At 36.9% G+C, this 20525-nt stretch overlaps 1 protein-coding gene and 1 non-coding gene across 4 annotated transcripts in view; both read left to right on the forward strand.

The window, feature by feature from the left end:
• Positions 1–20525, forward strand: part of PAWR (pro-apoptotic WT1 regulator) — a 105693-nt gene that overhangs the window by 13086 nt on the left and 72082 nt on the right. The window lies entirely within an intron of this gene.
• Positions 5938–6074, forward strand: LOC114235620 (small nucleolar RNA SNORA18). The gene has a single exon (XR_003621751.1). It is a non-coding gene; the product is annotated as a small nucleolar RNA SNORA18 (small nucleolar RNA).

A 20525-nucleotide genomic window follows, 5' to 3' on the forward strand; every position in this document is an offset into this window, starting at 1 on the left:
CCCTGAGACTTGACTGATGAGGACTTCCCAAGTGTAGAGGGGTACACAGTAACATTCTAGATAAGGGAAGGCACAGAACCAAGAGATAATAGCATTACATTGCATGCCTACTGTGTGCACAACACTGTGCTGGGAACTTTCTGTGCATTATTTCTGATCTTCACATTAACTTACAAGGTAGGTTTTTTTATATTTCTCATTTTACAAGATGAGGAAGTTGAGCCTCAGAGAAGTTGTGACTTGCCCAAAGCTATACTGGCAAACTTGGGCTCCACATTTGTTTAGGTGCCAGTGCTCACACGTTGGTTATCATTGTTGGAAAGAGGGAAGGATGTGTTCTTACAGAGGAAACTGATACACAGAGAATTCATGATTGGGAGTGAATGGAGAACAGCTAAATAGGAATGATATGGACCAATTGTGATGCATCTGAATGTCATGCCAGGGAATTCAGACTTTATTCTGCTGTTCTTTGTTAGTATTATTGGCTAAGCATTTCCTTCCTTTGTCCATACCTATTTATACAATAACTCTGACAGCTTCCAGAATGGAATAAGTTTTGCCTGCCTAATTTGAAGTCATTAAGGGAATTTTCTTGTTCAGAGACAGGTACCTATTCAAGAATGGTAAACAATATAAAATCCTATAAAAATAATATGCATATAATAGAATAAATAAATCCAGATTTTCACATGGGGTTAAAAAGAAATGAGAGGATAGGCCCTAAGCAAAGTTATACCAAAAATAGTTCTGTACTGAAGATTTGGGGGTGACTTCTTGGGGGAGCGGGTTGGAGTAGAGATGGGGGCGCTGGTGATATTAAATTGTCAGATTCTATTCTGAGTGTAATCAGGGAGAGGTTTATAGCTTAATATTGTCCCTGGGTTTAGACTTTTCCCTGTATTTGATATAAAAACAGGTGTTAATTCCATTCCCAGATTCTTTTAGTTCATCTTGGAATACAGATGCTTGGAATACAGGTGCTAAAGGATGGGCATCGCCTTTGACTCTTTTCCTGCTTTTATTCAGCTTCTACAGATGTTCCCTTCCTCCCTCCCTGTCTCCCCCTTCCTTCTGCCCTCTCTTACTTAGAGGAAGTTAAGTGCTTCTCCAAATCACGTATTAGGAATAGTGTTTATTTTTGATGATTTAAAGGCAGTGCCTTCTCATTGCAGAAAATTTGAAATTAAACAGCCAAAACAGGATTGTGCAAACATCAGCTATAGATTACTGCTATCGATTTGACATACATTCTTTCATTTTTATTAATTGGGATTATATTCTATGTACATTTTTATAACCTATCTTTATTTTTTATTTTTAAAAATTTTATTTATTTACTTTTTTTGGCTGCGTTGGGTCTTCGTTGCTGCTCACGGGCTTTCTCTAGTTGTGGCGAGCGGAGGCTACCTTTCGTTGCAGTGTGCGAGCTTCTCATTGCAGTGGCCTCTTTTGTTGCAGAGCACGGGCTCTAGGCGCATGGGCTTCACTAGTTGTGGCTCACGGGCTCTAGAGCGCGGGCTCAGTAGTTGTGGCCTTAGTTGCTCTGCGACATGTGGGATCTTCCCGGACCAGGACACCAGGGAGTGTCCCCTGCACTGGCAGGTGGATTCTTAACCACTGTGCCACCAGGGAAGCCCCTATAACCTATCTTTAAGCTTGACATTATATCATGAATATTGTTTCCTTTTAAACTTTTTTTGAAAGCGGAGATGTTAATTTTTTGATTTCATAAATGTAATTCCCACTATCCAATGATAACTATTACTTTATAGTTTTAGTGTACAAGTTTTGAGGATATTTTTGGGCATACACCTAAAATAAGTATATAAGTCCAGAAATTTAGTCATTCTACAAATATTATAACCTTTTTGCTCTTAGTATCTTATGATCATCTTTATATGTCAGTGAATATATATATAGCTGTGTTGTTATTCTTAATGGCTACAGAATATTTAATAATTTAGATGTTCCAGTAAAGCTACCACACATCTGCTACCTTCTTAGTATATATTGCATATTAGACACTGAATTAGGCCTTTTGGGCATCTGAGTTGCTCTATGTTGTTACCAGCATTGCCAGGATTTGGACAAACTCTAATTCATGTTCTTTTCCTTGAGCAATTTAAAATCTAATTTGGAGAAATAAGATTATATAAGATACTTTTGAAACATTTTTTAAAAATGTGTAATAAAGTGTTAAATTATGCCATACTCTTAGTACAGAGAAGTGAGAGTTCTGTAGAGGACTGAATAGTCCAGGAAGTTTCAAGGAGGGAGTGTGAGATTTGAGCTGATCTTGAAGGACTGATAAGAAATGGGCAGGTGAAGAGGAGAATCATATTTCAGACTGAGAGAGAGCAGAGTGGGCAGTGGTACAAAGGTGGGAGTTAGCAACCTGATTGAGATACAGGGTTTATTTATTTATTTATTTTTTGGCTGCACCGCAGCTTGTGGTATCTTATTTCCCCAACCAGGGATAGAACCCAGGCCCGTGGCAGTGAGAGCACCGAGTCCTAACCACTGGACCGCCAGGGAATTCCTGGGATAGAGGGTTTATATTAGGAAATATACCTCAGCTTTGAAGTATATTTAGAGTAGAGTAGAGGGATTCAGGTATTACAACTGGTAGTTTGCTTTGATGCTACCTTCAAAGCTCTACTCTGTAGATGATTTGAAGCACTCAAATTTGTTCATAGTAATATTTCTTTTTAATTTACAGGCATACCTCATAGATGTTGTGGATTTTGTTCTAGATCACTATAATAAAGTGAACATTGCAATGAAGCAAGTCACATGCATTTTTTGGTTTTCTAGTGTGTATAAAAGTTATGTTTGCACTATACTGTCATCTCTTAGCGTTATATCTAAAAAAATGTACATACCTTAATTAAAGAATACTTAATTGCTAAAAAATGCTAACCATCTGAGCTTCCAGCAAGTCATGATTTTTTGCTGGTAGAGGGTCTTGCCGGATGCCTGCTGACTGACCAGGGTGCTGGTTGCTGAAGGCTGGGGTGGCAGTGGCAATTCCTAAAATAAGACAATGAAGTTTGCTGCATCAGGTAACTCTTCCTTTCACCAGTGATTGCTCTGTAACATGCAAAGCTGTTTGATAGCATTTTACCCACAGTAGAATTTCTTTCAGAATTGGAGTCAATCCTCTCAAACCCTGCCACTGCTTTATCAACTAAGTTTATATAATATTCTAAATCCTTTGTTGTCATTTCAACAATCTTTCAGCAGGAGCAGATTCCATCTCAAGAAACCACCTTCTTTTCTCAGCCATAAGAAGCAACTCCTCATCTGCTCAAGTTTTATCATGAATTTGCAACATCTCAGTCACATCTTCAGATTCCACTTCTAATTCTAGTTCTCTTGCTATTTACACCGCCTCTGCAGTTACTTCCTCCACTGAAATCTTCCATAGGGGTTGAGATCACCTTCTTCCAAACTCCTGTTAATGATGATATTTTGACCTCTTCCCATGAATCATGAATGTTCTTAATGGCATCTATAATGGTGACTCCTTTCCAGAAGATTTTGAATTTACTTTGCCCAAACCCATCAGAGAAATCAGTGTCTATGGCAGCTATAGCCTTACACAGTGTATTTCTTAAATAATAAGACTTGAAAGTTGAAATTACTCCTTGATCCATGGATTGCAGAATGAATGTTGTATTGGCAGGCAAGGAAACAACATGAATCTCATTGTACATCTCCATCAGAGCTCTTGGGTGACCAGGTGCATTGTCAGTGAGCAGTCATATTTTGAAAGGAATCTTCTTTTCTGAGCAGTGGGTCTCAACAGTGGGCCAGCTATGTTGTAAACAGATGTGCTGTCATCCAGGCTTTGTTATTCTTTTTATAGAGCACAAGGGCCCCAGGATTTTCAGAATGGTAAGCGAGCATTGGTTTCAACTTCAAATCACCATCTGCATTAGCTCCTAACTGACAAGAGGGTCAGGCTGTCCTTTGAAGCCAGGCATTGACTCTCTCCTTTGTGGTTGTGCAAGTCCTTGGTGGCACCTTCTTCCAATATAATGCTATTTTTTTCTATCAGTACATTGAAAATCTGTTTTTTTAGTGTAGCCACCTTCGTTAATGATCTTAGCTAGATCTTCTGGATAACTTGCTGCAGCTTCTACATTAGCACTTGCTGCTTCACCTTGTACTTTTATGTTACGGAGATGGCTTCTTTCCTTAAACTTCATGAGCCAACCGTGCTAGCTTTAAACTTTTCTTCTGCAGCTTCCTCACCTCTCTCAGCCTTCACAGAATTGAAGAGAGTTAGGGCCTTTTTCTGAATTAGGGTTTGGATTAATGGAATATTGTGGCCTGGTTTGATCTTCTGTCCAGACCACTAAAACTCTCTCCATATTAGCAATAGGGCTATTTTGCTTCTTATCATTGAGTTCAGTGGAGTAGCACTTTCAATTTCTTTCAAGAACTTTTCCTTTGCATTCACAACTTGGCTAACTGTTTAGTGCAAGAAGGCTAGCTTCGAGCCTGTCTTGGCTTTCAACATGCCTTCCTCACTAAGCTTAATCCTTTCTAGGTTTTGATTTAAAGTGAGAGATTTGGGACTCTTCCTTTTGCTTAAACACTTAGAAACCATTGTAGGGTAATAAATTGGCCTAATTTCAATATTATTGTGTCTTAGGGAATAGGTAGGCCTGAGGAGAGGGAGAGAGATGGGGGAATAGCCGGTCAGTGGAGCAGTCAAAACGCATAGCATTTATCAATTAAGTTGGCTGTCTTTTTTTTTTTTTTTTTTAATTATTTATTTTATTTATTTATGACTGTGTTGGGTCTTCGTTTCTGTGCGAGGGCTTTCTCTAGTTGCGGCGAGCGGGGCCCACTCTTCATCGCGGTGCGCGGGCCTCTCATTATCGCGGCCTCTCTTGTTGCGGAGCACAGGCTCCAGACGCGCAGGCTCAGTAATTGTGGCTCACGGGCCTAGTTGCTCCGTGGCATGTGGGATCTTCCCAGACCAGGGCTCGAACCCGTGTCCCCTGCATTGGCAGGCAGATTCTCAACCACTGCGCCACCAGGGAAGCCCTAGGCTGTCTTATATGGTTGCAGTTTGTGCCACCCCAAAACAATTGCAGTAGTGACGTTAAAGATCATTGATCACAGATTACCATAACAAATAAAATAATGAAAAAGTTTGAACTATTGCGAAAATTACCAAAATCTGACTCAGACAGGAAGTGAGTAAATGCTATTGGCAAAAATGTTTCTGAAAGACTTGCTCAACGCAGGTTTATAAAAAATGCAGTGTCTGCAAAGTGAGATAAAGCAAAGCACAATAAAACGAGGTATGCCTGTAAAAGACTTTGTTAGAGTTGCTTTAGTTTGTAGAGAAATTGAGTAGAAAGTAGAGAGTTCTCATATACTCCCCTACTCCCTATTCCCCCATTATTAACATCTTGCATTGGTGTGGTACATTTGTTACAATTGATGAACCAGTATTTATGAACCAATATTAAATAAAATCTGTAGTTTACATTAGGGTTCATTCTGTGTTGTACAGTTTTAAAAAAATTTTGTTGAATGCATAATGTCACGTATCTACCGTTACACTATCATAGGGAATAGTTTCACTGCCCTAAAAAATCCCTTATGCTTCACCTATTCATACCTCCTCCCCTTCCCCTGGCAACCACTGATCTTTCCACTGTCTCTATAGTTTTGCCTTTCCCAAATGTCATAGAGTTGGAATTCTCCTATGCAGTCTTTTCAGACTGGCTTCTTTGATTTTAGCAACATGCATTTAAGGTTCTAAGATTTCATTTTTTTAAAATCAGATAATAATGGTATTAATTAACCTAATCACCTAAGTTTCCCCAGATGACCTGGGATGATTTTTTTTCAAAGCATCATTATCTACCCTCAGATGACAAACATTTGTTACCAATAAGGAGTTACAGCATAAATGAGGTGTTGAATCAATGTTTATCAAATGAACAGTTGTTCAGAAGAGTATGCCAACGCCTCATAGATTAACTGTGTGGTTTCCTTTACTCATAGAACTACCTGTTAGATCTGTGGGAAAGAACTACAAGACAGAGCTGCCAAGTAAACTATGAAAAACCTAACAAACTTTTTATCTTAGGTATTGGCATATCCCAATGATCTGTACTGTTCTAGGGTGTGATGGCTTAGGAGTGAATATGATTTGAACCTAATACATTTTTAGAGGGTGTCAAATTCAGAACCAGGCAGATCCATCGCCTGACCCTAAACATGGTCCTAAAGTAAATCGCTTGAGGAAATTGGATCCCAAAGATTACAGGGCTGACTCACACGATAACTTCTTTTTGAAAGGGCTACTTTATCTTGAAGATTATGAGTTTGGAGGAAGTAAGGTGATTGATTGGCAGTGGAAAGAATCAGAACATGTGAAATTCCTTAAAAATTTATTGACTTAAATAACTGTGTTACACATAATTAAAAAAAACCCTTTACACTTTGTGCAAAAAAAAAAAAAAAAAAAAGAAGAGTATGCCAAAGCTTTAATGGAAATATCAAAAGAGGAGCACTAAAAAATATTTTGGTTAATGATGATATTTTCATAAAGTGTGTACAACTTCATAAGGTGTATATAAAACCTTGAGAAGGTCCTATTGCTTATTTGATCATGTCAGTTAGAATATGTTTATGTTAAAATATTAATCACATTACTTTCTAGTCCACATTTGTAGTTTTTTATGTGGTTTTCCACAAATATCTGATCCTGTGTTTTCACAAAGAAATAAAAATCTATCCTTGACTTTCCAAAGATCCTTAGAATTCATTTTTTATGAATTCTAATAATCCTTTCATTCATTTTTTTATTGATTCAGTGAAATGTCAGAAGGGTAAACATCTAGAGCCTAAGGACTTTCTTTATGCCTGGCTTCATTTCTAGATGGCAATATATTTGGATTCAGAGAAGTTACTTCCACCTTCAGTATATAGAACTTAAGGCCTGTGTTTCTAGCCTGTTGATTAAAACCTTTCCTGTGTCAGTGAAATCTATCCACAAACTTCTCCCAGAGAAGGGACTCAATCTTGAGATTGGTGGAATATTTAGATGGTAAGTTGATTAGAGACAAGGAACTTTAATTACATTCCTCAAATTTTTGTTTTGTTGAATTCAAGGTTAAAAGGGTGAATGCAAAACAACTTCAAGCTATACATGTTTCTGAAATCATTATTAGAATGTAATGTTTTCCTTTTTTAAGCTTAGCTTTCCTTGAGACTCCACTTATCTTAATATCCTCAACAATTAGCTCATTGCTTGCTATGCAGAATTAAGACTTTATTGAGAATATGGCAAATGTGTCAAATCTGAGTAAATGATTTCATTTATAAATTGTATTTTCTCCTAGATTCCTGCTCTAAAATCACAAAATCTTGAAGTTGACTTAAAATTGGAGTTAAACTTATGATAGCTCTTTTTTATTGTGAACTGCAGTTGGTAATATTGTTATCTATTCCAGTGAATAGTTGAGGATAACAAATACTAGAAAATATCTGCCAAAAAATTTGTGTGGGCATAAGAAAGAGTCAGTTACAGTAACTGCTGTTATTTTGATATTTTGTAAATTACTCCCTTTGCAATACTTGTGTCTCAGGAAACCTCTTTTTTTTTTTTTTTTTAATGTCATGGAATTTTTTAGAATGAAACTGTATGAGAGACATTTTTAGCATTTTGTAACCCACTGATTTTTCTATGAAGAATTTTCACTGTTACTGACTGGAATTTTTTGTTCAAGAAAAAATTTATAATAGTAACATATAAGATAGGCATGATAATGGTAAAATGTTTTGCCTATTTAATTTTATTTTGGCTCCAGAAACAGATTTGACAGTTTTGTTTTTTAATAGACTTTAAGAGCAGTTTTAGGGTCACAGCAAAATTGAGTGTAAGTTGTAGAGATTCCCCACATCTCTCCTCCCTCTCACGTGCATAGCTTCCCCCATCATCAGCATCCCCTGCCAGAGTGGTATATTTGTTAGAACTGATGAACCTACATGGACACCCAAAGTCCATGGTTTACATCATGGTTTACTCTTAGTGTTGTACATTCTGTGGGTTTGGACAAATGTATAATGACATATATCTATCGATATAGTACCGTACAGAGTAGTTTCACCACCCTGAAGATCCTCTGTGCTCTACCTATGCAGACTTCCTCCTAACCCCTGGCAACCACTGATCTTTTTACTGTCTCCATAGTTTTGCCTTTTCTAGAACATCATATAATAGCAATCATACAGTAGGTAGTCTTTTCATATTGGCTTCTTTTGCTTAGTAGTATGCATTTAAGGTTCTTCCATATCTTTTCATGGCTTGATAGCTCATATCTTTTTAGTTCTGAATGCTATTCCATTGTCTGGATATACCAGTTTATTTATCCATTCATCTACTAAAGGACATCTTGGTTGCTTCCACATTTTGGCAGTTATGAATAAAGATGCTATAAACATCCACGTGTAGGCTTTTGTGTAAACATAGTTTTCAGATCCTTTCGGTAAATACCAAGGAGCATGATCAACGAATTATATGGTAAGAGTGTGTTTAGTTTTGTAAGAAACTGTCAAACTGTCTTCCAAAGTGGCTGTACTATTCCCACCAGCAATGAATGAAAGTTTCTGTTGCTCCATATCTTTGACAGCATTTGGGGTTTTCATTGTTCCTGATTTTGGCCATTCTAATAGATACGTGGTGATACCTTGTTTGTTTGGTTTTTTAAAAATAAATTTATTTATTTATTTTTTGGCTGTGTTGGGTCTTCGTTGCTGTGTGCCGCCTTTCTCTAGTTGCGGCGAGTGGGGGCTACTCTTCGTTGCGGTGCGTGGGCTTCTCATTGCTGTGGCTTCTCTTTGTTGCAGAGCACAGGCTCTAGGCGTGCGGGCTCTACAGTGCAGGCTCAGTAGTTGTGGCGCACGGGCTTAGTTGCTCTGCGGCATGTGGGATCTTCCTGGACCAGGGCTAGAACCTGTGTCCCCTGCATTGGCAGGTGGAGTCTTTTTTTTTTTTTTTTTTTAAATACTGCTTTTTATTTATTTATTTATTTATTTATTTATTTATTTATTTTATTTATTTATTTTTGGCTGCATTGGGTCTTCCTTGCTGCCAGCAGGCTTTCTCTAGTTGCAGTGAGCGGGGGCCGCTCTTGGTTGCAGTGCACGGGCTTCTTGTTGGAGTGGCTTCTCGTTGTGGAGCACGGGCTCCTGGCGCACAGGCTTCAGTAGTTGTGGCATGAGGGCTCAGTGGTTGTGGCTCATGGGCTCTAGAGTGCAGGCTCAGTAGTTGTGGTGCATGGGCTTAGTTGCTCTGCGGCATGTGGGATCTTCCCAGACCAGGGCTCGAATCCATGTCCCCTGCCTTGGCAGGCGGATTCTTAACCACTGTGCCACCAGGGAAGTCCTGTGGTGGTACCTTGTTTTAATTTGCATTTCCCTGATGACACATAATATGGAGCATCTTTTTATATGCTTATTTGCCATTTGTATATCTTCCCTGATGAAGTGGCTATTAATAGGTCTTTGGCCCATTTTTTTTTTTTAATTAATTAATTTATTTATTTATTTTTGGCTGTGTTGGGTCTTCGTTTCTGTGCAAGGGCTTTCTCCAGTTGTGGAGAGCGGGGGCCACTCTTCATCACGGTGCGCGGGCCTCTCACTATCGCGGCCTCTCTTGTTGCGGAGCACAGGCTCCAGACGCGCAGGCTCAGTAATTGTGGCTCACGGGCCTAGTTGCTCCGTGGCATGTGGGATCTTCCCAGACCAGGGCTCGAACCCGTGTCCCCTGCATTGGCAGGCAGATTCTCAACCGCTGTGCCACCAGGGAAGCCCGGCCCATTTTTAAATTGGGTTGTTCATTTTCTTTTTGTTGGGTTTTAAGAGTTCTTTGGATATTTTGGCTAACAGTCCTTTTTCAGATGTGTCTTTTGTAAATATTTTTTCCCAGACTGTGTTTTGTCTTCTAGTTCACCAACTATTTCTCTTCATGGATTGTGCCTTTGGTGTTGTACCTAAAAAGTCATTGCCAAACCCAAGGTCATCTAGGTTTTCTCCTATGTTAGTTATCTTTTTTTAAAAAAAAATATTTATTTATTTATTTATTTATTTGGTTGCATGGGGTCTTAGTCTCAGCAGGTGGGCTCCTTAGTTGCAGCACGTGGGCTCCTTAGTTGTGGCATGTGAACTCTTAGTTGCGGTGTGCATGTGGGATCTTGTTCCCTGACCGGGGATCGAACCCAGGCCCCCTGCATTGGGAGCAAGGAGTCTTTATCTGGGCAACGCCAGGGAAGTCCCAGTTATCTTCTAGGAGTTTTATAGTTTTAGGTTTTCCATTTAGGTCTGTGATCCATTTTGAGTTAATTTTTGTGAAAGTTATAAGGTCTGTGTCTAGTTTCATTTCTTTGCGTGTGGATGTCCAGTTGTTCCATCACCATTTGTTGAAAAGACATCTTTGCTCCATTGTATTGTCTTTGCTCCTTTGTTAGTTAACTGTATTTATGTGGATCTATTTCTGGGCTCACTATCTGTTTCATTGCTCCTATTGGACTGTTCTTTCACCAGCACCACAGCATCTTAATTACTGTAGCTTTATAGTAAGTCTTGAAGTTGGATAGTGTCAGTCCTCCAACTTTGGTCTTCTCCTTCAATATTGTGTTGGCTATTCTGGGTCTTTTGCCTCTTTATATAAATTTTAGAATCAGTTTGTCAGTATCCGCAAAATAACTTGCTGGAACTTTGATTGTGCTCTCATTGAATCCATAGATCAAGTTGGAAAGAACTGAAATCTTGACAGTGTTGAATTTTTCTAACTGTGAACACAGAATATCTCTCTATTTATTTAGTTCTTCTGATATCTTTTCATCAGAGTTTCTTGTTTTCCTCATATAGATGTTGTATGTATTTTGTTAGATTTATACCTAAGTATTTAATTTTGGGGGGAGCTATTGTGTTTTTAATTTCAAATTCCACTTGTTCATTGCTGGTATATAGGAAACTTATTGATTTTTAGAATACTAATCATATATTCTGCAACCTTGCTATAATTCCTTATTAGTTCTGGAGTTTTTTTGTTGATTCTTTCAGGTTTTCTACATGTCATCTGTGAACAGTATCATTTCTTCCTTCCCGATCTGTATACATTTTATTTCCTTTTCTTATTGCATTAACTGAGATGATAGTTTCATTTTTTAAGTTTAAATTACCTGATTCCACGGTAATCTTTGAGAATAGTTTTAAAAACAAACAAATAGTAAAACCCTTTTGTAATTTGTTAACTTTCCATGCATTTTTCTTTTAGACCTTGCTTACATACTGTCATTGAGTTCTTTAAAATTTGTTGTTAAAACTGTTTACATCGTTAAAATGGGGAAAAATAATAGAAATTTGCTCTGGTGCAAGGAATGAAACAGTGTGATTAACAACTTTTATTTCTTTCTTATTTAAAACCAATACCTATCTTTAGCTTTTTATGCACCCATAAATTAAAAATATTGATATTTTTTTCTTAGAAAAGTAATCCATTAAAAACAAAGAATAACTGGTATTCATAGAGTATAACTTACCAGTTTCAATATACTTTTCCATTTATTATCTGATTTTTTTTAAAGAACACTTGAGAGTTACTCAACTGAGGATAGATTATCAAGATGTTTGTTAGAGTTGCTTCTTTTGGAGGACTTGAAAATGAAGCATAATTTAAGATGATTATTAGATGGGGAGATGTTATTTAAATATGTTTCTTAGTTATTTAAGTTCCATGGATATGATGACTGTATTTTGCAAACCAGTAATCAGGATATAAGACCTGACGACAAGATAGGATATTTGAAATTTGGATGATCCTGGAAAAATAGACATGGCCCTACTCTATGATATGGCTTATTACTCTTTCTTGTCATGTGGGGAAAGTTTTGAGATTTGTGTGATTCATAAATCTATTATGCAAGTTACTTAAAATTCTGTTAAAATCACAGTACAAGAAACCTTCAATGTAAGGTTATTGGTTTTATATCCTTGATCTTTACATAGCCTTATTGGGTGGGGAATCTCATATATAGCCCAAGCCAATAACTTTTAGGGCTAGTCTTTCAACACCTCCAGGAAAACCAAAATGTGAAGACTAATCAAAGTCCATATCTGAAATAGAAAAAGACAGGAGTGAACTTATTTTAACGTGCACTCATTCCTTCCTTCCCATGGCTCTGTTTTGAACTTTTTCTTCATTTCAGGGTCTCGGCTGTAGCACGCAATCAGAAATGCATATGTGTAAGCATGCTGGTATTTGTTCTGTTGGGATGAGACTATATATATCCTTCTAGTGTGAAGTTCCCAACTTGCTATACTGATTCCTCTCTTTATGTTTGTCCTCTCTAATCTTCCTTTCTTACCAGTTGTCCTTTTTGTTTTTGCTTTTGTTTTGATACTCTTGGAGGCAAAGGGTTTAGAAATAAAACGCTGGAAAACCAAAGACATACTGTTCAAGGCTGCCTTCTGAAGCAGAAACAGCACTTCATCAGGCAGCTTAATGGGAGGAAATACTGGTTATAATAGCCTTTGGTTTAACAGTAAATGATAGTGATTCAGCTTACCTACAGAAATAAATTTTTTCCTAACTTGAATCATTAAAAATCAACTACCTTTATTATGGAAAAATCAAATGAACAAAGGTGAACATAATAGTATGATGAACCCTGTGTATAAATGTATTACCCAGGTTCAATAATATTTCACCTCTTTCCCTCAATTCCCATTATTTTGAGGTAATTCTAGAATCATGTCATTTCATTGTAAATAGTATAAATTTATAAAGATAAGGACTCTTTAAAGATGACCACAATACCACTATTACATGTAAATAATAATTCCTTAATATCAAATGTCCAGTGTTCAGACTTCCATGATTATCTCATGCATGTTTTTTATATTTTGCCCAAATAAAGTCTATACACTGCAGTTGGTTGCTGTGTCTGTTAAGTTTCTTTTAATCTTCACATTCTTCCTCTTTTATTCTTTTGCAGTTTATTTTTTGAATAAAGCTGATTGTCCTGTAGTATTCTCTACAGCCTGGGTTTTGCTGATTGCATTCCCATGGCGTTGTTTAGTGTAATCCTCTGAACATTGTATTTCTTGTAAATAGGTAGATTTTGATTTAAACTAGATGTTTGATCAGATTCATGTTCAATTTTATTTTCTCAAGAATACTTCATAGGTGGTATTTTGTATTTCCATCAGGAGGATTAAAACTCTGGTCAACTCTTTTTCTGTGATGTTAGCAGATACTGATGAATTGCCTAGATCAGCTGTCCCCAAGCTTTTTAGTTTCAGGGCCCCTTTATATTCTTAAAAATTATTAAAGACCTAAAGACCTTTTGTTTATGTGTAAATGATATATCTATTGGTGTTTACCTTATTAGAAATTAAAACTTAAAAAGTTCAGAAATATGTTATTTATTTAGAAATAACAAAAATAAACCCACTGCATGTTTAAATAAATAACATTTTTGTGAAGACTATTTTCCAAAACAAACTTAGTGAGAAGAGTGGCCTTGTTTTACATTTTTGTAAATCTCTTTATTGTCTGGCTTAAAAGAAGACAGCTGGATTCTCATCTGCTTTATCGTTTAGTTTGTCGTAATATCATGTGTCATGTAGCCTCTGAAAACTTAACGTACACACATGAGAGCGTGAGGGGGAAAAAGCGAGTAACATCTTAGTATTACTGTAAAATACTTCTGACTCTGCAGATTCTCTGAAAGGGTTTTGGGAACCCACCCACAGGGGTTCCTTGGGCCATGCTTTGGGGTCTGCTGGTCTAGCTGCATTTTGTTAAGGGTTGCAAAATGGTGGTACTCTAATTCTGTCATTCCCTTATAATTTATTAGCTGGAGTATTTTATAAAGAGAACTTTTTTTTTTTTTTTAAAGTTTTACTTGATTTTATTTATTTATTTATTTATTTTTGGCTGTGTTGGGTCTTCGGTTCGTGCGAGGGCTTTCTCCAGTTGCGGCAAGCGGGGGCCACTCTTCATCGCGGTGCGGGGACCGCTCTTCATCGCGGTGCGGGGACCGCTCTTCATCGCGGTGCGCGGGCCTTTCACTATCGCGGCCCCTCCCGTCGCGGGGCACAGGCTCCAGACGCGCAGGCTCAGCAATTGTGGCTCACGGGCCCAGCCGCTCCGCGGCACGTGGGATCTTCCCAGACCAGGGCTCGAACCCGTGTTCCCTGCATTGGCAGGCAGATTCTCAACCACTGCGCCACCAGGGAAGCCCATAAAGAGAACTTTTATCAACTATTTAGTTACCTTGAGATATGGCCTGTACAAATAAGGTAGGCTAAATGCTTGGTTTTTTTCCCTTTAAAGAGATAGAAGCTTTATTGCATTTGTTTTACCATGTGAGAAAGAGAAAGAGAGGGCCATGCAGCCCACTTTGTACTAATTGAAACCATGTCTTCCAGTTAGAGTCTCCTAGAAGGGAAGGGAAGTCTCCTCTGCTAATACATTTGAGTGGCCTTCCTAAATTATTAAAGTGCAGTTTGTATCTTACAGGTTGCTTATTTAGTAGTATATCATATAACATTATAATCTCTTTAAGAAACTACTTGGAGAGTCTAAAAAGGATTGAAAAGCTTCCAAGGTATCTGATGCTTTTACCTATCTGCCTCCTTACAGAAATTTTGTAAAGATTAACAAGATAATGTCTGTGAATAGTTTAAAGCTCTTGTGTATTGTGAGATGTATTACTGTTAACTCCATAGAAGGAATAATATAGGCTCTCTTACGGGATGTTAAGTTTTGCTGCAGTTTGATTTTAGAAAACTGAACTTTCTAATCTACTTCCAGAATTGCTTCCAAAATTTGAGCACTCTTGAAGCAAGACTGGGAGTTGTAAGCTGTCATAAATGATAAAATCCAGAAACTAAAACTTGGAATGGAATGAAGTTTGGAGAGAGGAGATGTGTGTCAGAGAAGTATAAGCAGTAGATTAATTAGTCATAATAAAACTTAATTTCTTGTTCTTAAAAACAAATGAAAGGGGAAGGTCGTCCTAGTTTCTTACTCTTGTGTACTTGAGATGAAATGTAGACTCAGTTTTCCTGTACTTAACAATTTTTATTTTAATTGACTTTTGGAATTTTTATGATACAATAGAAATATGTTGAGATGAGTTTATTGAGCCAACCATCTATAGATCTTAAAATATTTGGCAGTTTAAATAGTTATTTAATGTGGGTTAGAAGTGAGAAAGGATGTGAGTTGAAGGATGGAAAGAAACTGAACCAAATAGAATAATGTCAGCAAAATAAATCTTTTCCAGTTGGACTTAATCTCTTGTTGTTTTTGGACCTGGTGAAAATTATTTTAGAGATTAGAATTTAATAGCATAATTATGGCTTGAAGATATCTGTTTTAGCTTTATTTGTAGACTATAAGAAAATTTTAAAAATTTGAATAATTTTTGCATTTATAAAATTTCTTAGAAAAAAGTTACATTTTTTGGAGAATCTTTTGAGTAACCACCATCATTCCATGGAAAAATATCTGTTTGGAGAAGAAATTAAATCTTTTCTTTCATTGTTTTAATCTTTTTTTTCTCATATATATTGGGGGTATTATCAAACCTCTTCTTAGTTGAAGCCCATAATACAAGTATTGTTGATTTTTGGAAAAGTATTCGGTGAACTGTCCCTCCTTCCTGGAAATTGAAGAAGAGTTTTCTAGTTGTTAATGAAGAATGCAGTGACTGAATGTTCACTACAAAGTTAAAAAATTTTTTGGTTTACTTAAGGTCGTGATAGATGCATATTTACTATGTTTATACAATTATCAGTATGTGTTTTGTTCTCATTCTTTTTTTTTAAAGTATAAACTTTGGAGCTTTATGGAAAAAAGATGCTTACTTTGACCTTGAAATAGTTTGGTATCACAATTAGGACTTTTTAAAAAAAATTATTTATTTTATTTATTTATTTTTGGCTGCGTTGGGTCTTTGTTGCTGCACGCGGGGTTTCTCTAGTTGTGGCGAGCGGGGCGGTGGCTTCTCTTGTTGCAGAGCACGGGCTCTAGGCGTGCGGGCTCTAGAGTGCGCGGGCTCTAGAGTGCAGGCTTAGTAGTTGTGGTGCACGGGCTTAATTGCTCCGTGGCATGTGGGATCTTCCCAGACCAGGGCTCGAACCCATGTCCCCTGCATTGGCAGGTGGATTCTTTTTTTTTTTTTTAATAAATTTATTTATTTATTTATTTATTTATTTATGGCTGTGTTGGGTCTTCGTTTCTGTGCGAGGGCTTTCTCTAGTTGCGGCGAGCGGGGGCCACTCTTCATCGCGGTGCGCGGGCCTCTCACTATCGCGGCCTCTCTTGTTGCGGAGCACAGGCTCCAGACACACAGGCTCAGTAGTTGTGGCTCACGGGCCTAGTTGCTCCGTGGCATGTGGGATCTTCCCAGACCAGGGCTCGAACCCGTGTCCCCTGCATTGGCAGGCGGATTCTCAACCACTGCACCACCAGGGAAGCCTGGCAGGTGGATTCTTTACCACTGTGCCACCAGGGAAGCCCAGGACTTTCTTTTTAATATTACATTTAAAAGCATTGACTTTCTGAAGAATAATATGTGACCCAAAACAAGCTAATTCCATGGGTTTAAAAACATAAATAAAATATACTTTCAGGGTGTGTTCCAGTAAATATAGATTTAGTGTAAAAACTTGCTATTATAGTTTAGGGTAATTGATGATATAAAAGCACGACATGACCCTAAAGGGCCAAAATTTAGAGAAGACTCTAAGGCAGTAAAGAAACCTTCTTTTTGAGTTTTTAATTTAAAATTATATAATTAAAATTTTTTATATTTATTTTTGGCTGCATTGGGTCTTCGTTGCAGTGTGCGGGCTTCTTCTCTTGTTGTGCAGCATGGGCTCTAGGCGCATGGGCATCAGTAGTTGTGGCATCTGGGCTCAGTAGTTGTGGCTCTTAGGCTCCAGAGCGCAGGCTCAGTAGTGGTGCACAGGCTTAGTTGTTCCGTGGCATGTGGGATCTTCCCGGACCAGGGATCGAACCCATGGCCCCTGCATTGGCAGGTGGATTCTTAACCACTGCACCACCAGGGAAGTCCTGAAATTACATAATTTTTCTTTAGTTGGGGGAGGGTTTTGCAGAGGTGTAGTGAAAGAATAGGATCATTCTGGCCTTCCTTTTTTAAAATCTCTATATCCTTTTGAGTAATGAAAACTCACTTCAAAAAAAAATTGGAGACTAGTTACAGCCTCAAACCTTTGAAGTGGTAGCCTCTAGTGACTATTTTAAGGACTGTTTTTTGCTTTGTACAGCTTTTATGAAAATAATCATTTATGAAAAATAGGTAAGTAGTCCTACTATTTCTTACCAGGTCTAGTTATTTTTAATAGGCAATTTTTTGTTTAGAGTGTAAAATAAACTACCTTATTATAAGCTGCTATTGACTGAATGTTTATGTCCCCCCCAAATTTTTATGTTGAAACCTAATCCCCAGTGTGATGGTATTTGGAGGAGGGCTCTTTGGGAGGTGATTAGGTTATGAGGTCGGAGCCCTCATGAATGGGGTTAGGGCCCCTATAAAAGAGGTCCAAGTGAGTTACCTTGCTCCTTCCACCATGAAAGTAAAGCAGAGAACTCCATCTGTGAACCAGGAAGTGGGTCTCACCAGAATACCCAGTCTGCCAGTGCCTTGATCTTGGACTTCTAGCCTCCAGAACTATGAGAAATAAATTTCTGTTGTTTATAAGCTACCCAGTCTATGGTGTTTTGTTTATAGCAGCCCAAAGGGACTAAAACATGAGCTATTACTCCCTTTGACAATTTCATATTTGCCAAGACTTAGTACTTTTTCTGGAATGTATATTTTGCATGTGCTTTGTAGTTGGATTTATTTTTATTTATTTATTTTTATTTATTACATTACAAACACATAGCCTAGTTAATTGCTACATATAGTATAACTTTAAATTTATTTCATTTGTTGTTTGCTGTGTCAGAAGTTCACACTAGCCTATTTAAAACAAATTTATAAAACTTTATTTGCCAAAGAATCACTATGGGAGATTTAGTAAATCTAGGATAGGACCCATGAGTCTGCATTTTAAAGATTTCACCAGATAATTTTGATGAATGTGGACCATCAACAATACTTTTGAGAAATATTGATTTACAGAATTTATTAATAGCTTCATGTTAGCTAAAACAGATTACTCAATTTAAATCTGTGGTTTATTTTTTCTTGGCTTTCATTTTAAAAGTCCTACTTTTTTAAAGATTTCGTAGAGTTATTAAACATTTGGTATTTTGCCTGTGAAGGTAGAGTAAGGAAGCATTGAGAAAATGCTATGTAAAAAATGCTAAGCCCTAATCATAAGGAAATAATGAAAATGATACTGTGTTGTCATTGTAAATAAATATAGCTACCACTTATTTGAGGACTTTTACTTGACAGATATTTTAGGTAAACACATTTAATTTATTTAATCCTGAATTTAGAGATAGGCGAGTGAATCTCCATTTTATTCATGAGAACTCTGCACCTGCTCAATTTTACACAAGTAATAACTGATGGTACCGAGATTAAAATCTAGGTGTATCTCACCCCTGAATCCATCCTTCTTAATAATTAACATCATTAGTAATTAACAGTATTCAATAATACTTATTAAGAATTAATATGAAGAATAAATGTTAGGAATTAATAATTCTTAAAGATTAACATTACATTAACAATAATTTGTATAATGGGAAAATGATGAGTGGATACTTGTTTGGTAATGTGAGGCTTGCTGCCTTGGAACACTGATCACTTACTCTGTATTTACCATATTTTTCACATGGGGTATGGAAATCTGCTGAGATTCTTCTTGGTGCCCTGCCCATTTTTCCTGTCTCTCTCTCTCATGATTTTAAGTGTTGATTCACACATTTTAGAATTTATCTTCTGTCCTCTGTCCTCTAGGAATAGACTTGATGGGAATGGGTGCCATTTTATGACGTGAAGTTTGCAGATGCATAAATGGACTTAATGTGATTTTGGTGTAAGCCTCTGTGGATTTCTTACTCTGGAATCTGTAGGAGCTGGGCTCTTGCTTTGGTCTTTATGTGTGAATGATGCTTTTGCTTTGCAAGAAAGGATAAAGGGAAACAAGCTGAACTGAATTCTAGTTCGCTTTGACAAAGTGGTAGGTCCATTAGTGAATGGGCCAGAATGAGGATGTGAATGGAAATAAGAGTTTAGTAATCCCAAGCTATCTAGATATACCCATGTGGAGATACAGAAGAAAGGTCTAGATGCATTAGAAAGATACAGGGTAAAGACTAAAAGATTTTTGACTTTTCTACAGCTTTTACCTAACTTCTCTCATCTTTGATTTCTTTATTTGTTAGAATACATCTTAACATAGTTGTTCTAATATCAAAGCCTATTTACAGGACTATTGTGAGATTCAAATGAGAGGTTATCTATAAAAACTGTTTTGTTGAATGTGAAGTATTATCCCTACAAATGCTTTTTATCACTGTTTCCTGTCTCAGATATCTGGATTTTTTAAAGCTCTACTGGACGTATTGACTGAGATTTTTCTGTATTTCAGGTAACATTTACTGCATTTCAGCTTCTTTTGAGAAGGTTGTTTTTTAGTTTGAGAATCTTTTCTAGCATTTTTTTCAAGTGGCAACATTTGGGTTTTCATTTGAGATATTTTTATTTGTTTTTACTTTCTATTGCTTTCCCATTTTAATTTCTAAATATGATTAAACAGGCTATAACCCTCCTATATTATAATTCCCTGAATCCTGTCGCCTCTGAGCCCTGCTTAAGGTATGGCCCTGTTTGATCATATTATTTTTTTTACTGATGACACATGGCTTTTCATAAGTTCTTAGTGAAAAAAATGTTTATGGAGATAAAGGGAACATGATGAAGGGAGGGGGCTTTGGTTTAATGTAACATAATGATGCAAAGGCAGCATCAAACTTCACAGGAAACAAATTTCCTAGTTCTAATAGGGCTTTAAATTCAAGTGTTACTAATACAAGAATTTTTTTAGAAAGTAAATAAGAAAACTATCTTCTTATAACTAAAAGTGAAATATTACCTTAAATATAATATATTAATTTTTAGAAGTTACATGCCTATGATAAAATTTCAAATGGTACAGGCAGCCACTGTTATTTTTTTTGTGTACCTTCCAGAGATATTCTCTACTTTTGCCAACGGATATGTATGGATATCCCCAGAGATTCTTTCTTTCAAGGCTGGTGATGAACACTGTCATGAATTTGAAATCTTTTGTTAGTAACTTTTTTGTTAGAAATATTATGGCTAAGAGTTCGAAATACAAGTTCTTAAGGACAGATTTTTTTCCTTAGCTGTGAGTATATAGTTACTGTTTATATTCTCCAGTTTGTATGATTTCATCTTTTTTCAAAGTTCAATAGAATGCTTTTTGACAATCTTGCTAGATAGACTGTGTTTGGATTTTAGGGAAGAGGT

This window comes from Balaenoptera acutorostrata, chromosome 11 (genome assembly GCF_949987535.1).
Source record: "Balaenoptera acutorostrata chromosome 11, mBalAcu1.1, whole genome shotgun sequence".
Classification (NCBI taxonomy): Eukaryota; Metazoa; Chordata; class Mammalia; order Artiodactyla; family Balaenopteridae; genus Balaenoptera; species Balaenoptera acutorostrata.